The sequence below is a fragment of the Zingiber officinale genome, chromosome 11A (assembly GCF_018446385.1).
Source record: "Zingiber officinale cultivar Zhangliang chromosome 11A, Zo_v1.1, whole genome shotgun sequence".
Classification (NCBI taxonomy): domain Eukaryota; kingdom Viridiplantae; phylum Streptophyta; class Magnoliopsida; order Zingiberales; family Zingiberaceae; genus Zingiber; species Zingiber officinale.
The window spans coordinates 39434773-39439489 of record NC_056006.1 but is presented as its reverse complement, the minus strand read 5'-3'; the positions used below and the strand labels follow the sequence as shown (position 1 = coordinate 39439489).

Below are 4717 nucleotides of genomic sequence, written 5' to 3'. Positions count from 1 at the left end.
ATTTTTCTTCGCATGAGATCCGTTGGCTAGGGTGATTCAGGATTTCCGTGATGTGAAAAAGCAGTTTTCGCGGCCCGAAAAACCCAACACCTTTGACCTTTGGGTATATGTTAGTTTTAACTGGTATTTCTTCATTTTCATGACAGGGTATTGCAAGACGTCCCTATTCTTGTCATGGTCAGCATGCTTGCCTATTTCTACTTCCTGGAGCAACTCTTAGTAAGATTATTCAACTTTCAAATACAATTTGTATTATTATTATTTTTTGATTTTTTAATGATTTCCAACACAGTTGTTCAATTTAGTCTCATGAGTTTACATTTACTTTCAACTAAAACTTTATTCTAACAGGTTAGTTAATTGGGTCCCCATGCTCTTGCCGTATCTTTGCCATTTGCTTGTGTTCTAGGTCTTCTCGCATCCATGATAGCTTCAACGATGGGTAATTTCATCTTTCTCTTCCTATGGTTTTGCAATTTCAGGTTCTTCCAATATTTTCTATTAGCTTTCATATATTCAGTATCCATTTTTTTTATCATACAACAAACCTTAATAGTGTTGTGTGTGATTGCCACATTGTTGTACTGAATCTGTGTTTTTTACAATGCTTTATGTCAAACCATGAATTTGAGTGTTTTATATACAGTGAGCCAGAGCTACATTTGGGCCTATGCATCGTTCCAATTTGCACTTGTGATCCTCTTTGCTCATGTTTTCTATAGTGTGGTAAGGTGCTGCATTTCGTCAGATGGATTTGGTAGCCTAAATTTTTTGTTTAATTTTTAATACAGAAGTTGAAAATCCCCTTGTTGATTCTGCAGCTAGGAGTAAGCCCTGTGTTCTCCATTTTACTTTCCTCATTTACTGGGGTTGGTATTTTAATCAGTATGAACTCTTCGCTCATTGAGTATTTAAGATGGAGGGCTAGGAGAACTTTACTCTCGGTCCAACTTAATCAGAGTTAGCAGCAGAATGAAGCCAGAAACCTTGCTGGAGTTGAAGATGGAGATGACACAAGGCAGCAAAACTTGGAGAACCAGATTCAAGATCCTCACCCTTTGCAACATGGACAAAATCATTCGTAAAGACTTTGAGGTATGATCTACCAACTTGATGCAAGAGATCAAATTTTGAGCGCCTTATATTGATTGATGTTTTTATTGATGGTTGTGATAGATAGGCTTGAACACTGAGTAGCAATATGATTTCCTATTGCAGCAACAGTATAAATCTTAATGTTTTCTTCCTACTATACAATCAAATAAAAACATATTTATGTTGTTTCAGGTAATTACTGCAGCCATTCCTACTATAGTTAGTGAAAACCTTAACGTGTTCATGACTTTAAGAGCCACCATATTATTTCAAGAGGTTACCATTTATGTTACATAGATAACGCTTTTTGCACTTCTGTAAGATGACTAGATCAAATGGTTTTTATGGTTATGTAACATTTATGCAGTGCAATTAGATTCACGTGTACAGTTTAGTTTCTAATTTGTACTATATATCTTTATTCGAATAGGTGTCCTCAAGAGTACTGGGAAGAATGCCGACAAGCCAAAAAAAATAGAGAGACTTTAACAAATTAAGGAGCACTAGGAGTTGCAGTCCCTCCTCTTCACCGACATCTAAGTAGAAAATCTCGTGTTATATTGCTCTACCTTTGTTTTAATAGTGTTATCATTTTGTTGGTTCCTTATGAAATTTCTTCAGAATGTTATAGATATTATTTTTGAATGTTAGAAAATTATATATGAAATTTTATTTTGAAATTTAGTATTTTGAATGATTTATAATATTGAAAAATTGTGTATTAATTTTTTTTATTTTTTATCTAAAAAAGACAACGGTTTTTCACCGTTGTCATAGATAGTTTAAAACTGTTGTTGAAGACTCTGCTATTAAAGGTAGATGCTCAAAGACAACGGTGAACATCTGTTGTCGTTAAATGAAAATATATCACGTTACTAAGAAATTGTTGCTCAAAAGAAGTTGTCATAAAAATTTGCTTACATTTTAACACTCGACATTATTTAACAAAATGAGGATCAAAAACCTAAATCTATTGAAAATCGTTGTTGTTATGCATGATTGGCCAAAATGGAAAGATGCAATTCAAGAGGAATTAAACTCACTTGCAAAACGTGAGGTTTTGGGACCTGTAGTCCAAACACCAAAAGGTGTAACCCTTGTAGAGTACAAATGGATTTTTGTACGAAAGTGAAATGAGAAAAATGAAATCATAAGATATAAAGCTCGTTTAGTGGCACAAGGTTTTTCTCAAAAACCTAGTATTGATTATGAAGAAACATATTCCCCTGTAGTGGATGCAATCACATTTCGATATCTTCTTTGTATGACAGCACAAGAAAAGCTTGAAATGTGTTTGATGGATGTAGTAGCAGCTTATTTGTATGGAAAACTTGATAATGATATTTATATGAAAATCCTTGAAGGGCTCACAATGCCAGAAGCATCAAGTTCAAATTTTAAAAATATTTATTCCATTATCTTGCAAAGATCTTTGTATGGATTGAAGCAATCTGGACGTATGTGGTATAAACGTCTAAGTGATTATTTGGTGCAACATAAATATCAAAATGATCCAATATGTCCATGTGTTTTTATAAAAAAGGATGGACTAAAATTTATCATTATTTCTGTACATGTTGATGATTTAAATATCATTGGAAGTCCTGAAGAAGTTATACATACAGTTGATATCTTGAAAAGAGAATTTGAGATGAAAGATCTAGGAAAAACAAAATTTTGTATTGGATTACAAATTGAACATTTTACTGATGGAATTTTTATCCATCAATCAGCTTATACACTAAAGGTTCTAAAACGATTTTATATGGATAAAGCTCATCCATTAAGTTCCTCAATGGTTGTTCGATCACTTGATGTGAACAAAGATCCTTTTCGACCTAGTGAAAATGGTGAAGAACTGCTTGGTCCTGAAGTACCATATTTAAGTGCAATTGGTGCATTAATGTATCTTGCTAATAATACAAGACCAGATATAGCATTTGATGTAAATTTATTAGCAAGATATAGTTCTTCTCCAACACGTAGACATTGGAATGGAATTAAACATATATTTAGGTATCTTCAAGGTACCATCGATTTGGGCTTATTTTATTCTAATATGTCTACTTCAGAGTTAATTGGTTATGCAGATGCAGGATATTTATCTGATCCACATAAAGGTCGATCTCAAACTGGTTATTTATTTACATATGGTGGAACAACCATATCTTAGAGATCTATCAAACAAACCATAGCTGCTACATCATCGAATCATTCTGAAATACTTGCAATACATGAAGCCAGTCGGGAATGTGTTTGGTTGAGATTAATGATTCAACATATCAAGGAAAAATGTGGTTTAGCTACTAATAAGGAAATTCCAACAATATTATATGAAGACAATGCGGCATGTATAGCTCAATTAAAGGAAGGGTACATCAAAGGGGATAGAATTAAACATATTTCACCAAAGTTCTTCTTTACTTATGATCTACAAAAGAATGGTGATATTAAAGTTCAACAAATTCACTCTAGCAATAATTTGGCAGATTTATTTACTAAAGCATTACCTACAACAATATTTAAGAAATTAGTACATGGTATTGGAATGCGGCGGTACAGAGATCTCAAATGATATTTCAAATAGGGGGAGTAAATTTCACTATACCATATTATATTGTCTGATAAATTTATAGTGATACAGTTGCAGAATGACATAGTCTTTTTCTATACTAAGTTTTTTTTCCATTGGGTTTTTCCTAGTAAGGTTTTAATGAGGCGGATTCCTTAATTATGGACATCCAAGGGGGAGTGTTGTAAAATAAATTATGTGGATGTCCATAACCCCCAATGATTTCATAAACTCCCTTATCTACATAACCTATCATCTTTTAAACTCTTAAGTTATATAAATTCATGAGGAGTTTCAATATGATTATCTACCTATAAATACATATGTATATTCATTTTAATGAGGAAGAAAGAAAGAGGAAAAAGAGAAAGGGTTAATAATATTTCCTTTTCATATGCAATTGCTTATATAATTTTATAACAAAATAAACCTAATTATTAACTTAACTTGATTAATTAATCCTAAATTAATCAAATTAACAATTAAACATAATCAATTAATCTAATCAATAAATAAATGAATTAAATTCATAATTAATTATAAACTCTAAATTAATTTAACTTTACAAATCAAATTAACACAAAATTCAAATGAATCCAAATTAATCCAATTCAACATTCAAAATTAGTTTAAATTCAATTTCAACTTAATTATTCTTAATTCTAAACCTAATAAAATTAAAACTAATCATTTAAAATAAAAAATCTTAATTCAAAAAGTTAATCAATATGGGGGGTGTTGCGAGAAATGACTATTTAAAGTTGAACAATTTAAAACAAATCATTATAATAAGTAAATCAATACAATAAGTTAACTAACTTAACTCAAATTTTAATTTAACTAAATTAAATTTAATTAATTAATTATTTTCTTAATCCATAAGTTAATCTCAAGCTAATCATAAATCATCTGACACAAACCATAGGATAACCATGGTTGATAACCTAGAAATGGTGAGATGATCTAGGAAAATTCCTAAATTTTGGTCTAACTCCTATATTATGTGTAGGAAATCAAAGCTTTGGACAAATGAATTTTGGATAGCGGATA

The 4717-nt window shown here is 31.0% G+C and overlaps 1 long non-coding RNA gene across 1 annotated transcript; it reads left to right on the top strand.

The window, feature by feature from the left end:
- The first annotated feature begins 391 nt into the window (after nucleotides 1-391).
- LOC122030950 lies at nucleotides 392-885 on the top strand. Its single transcript, XR_006125677.1, has 3 exons — nucleotides 392-442; nucleotides 647-726; nucleotides 822-885. It is a non-coding gene; the product is annotated as an uncharacterized LOC122030950 (long non-coding RNA).
- The last annotated feature ends 3832 nt before the right edge of the window (nucleotides 886-4717 follow it).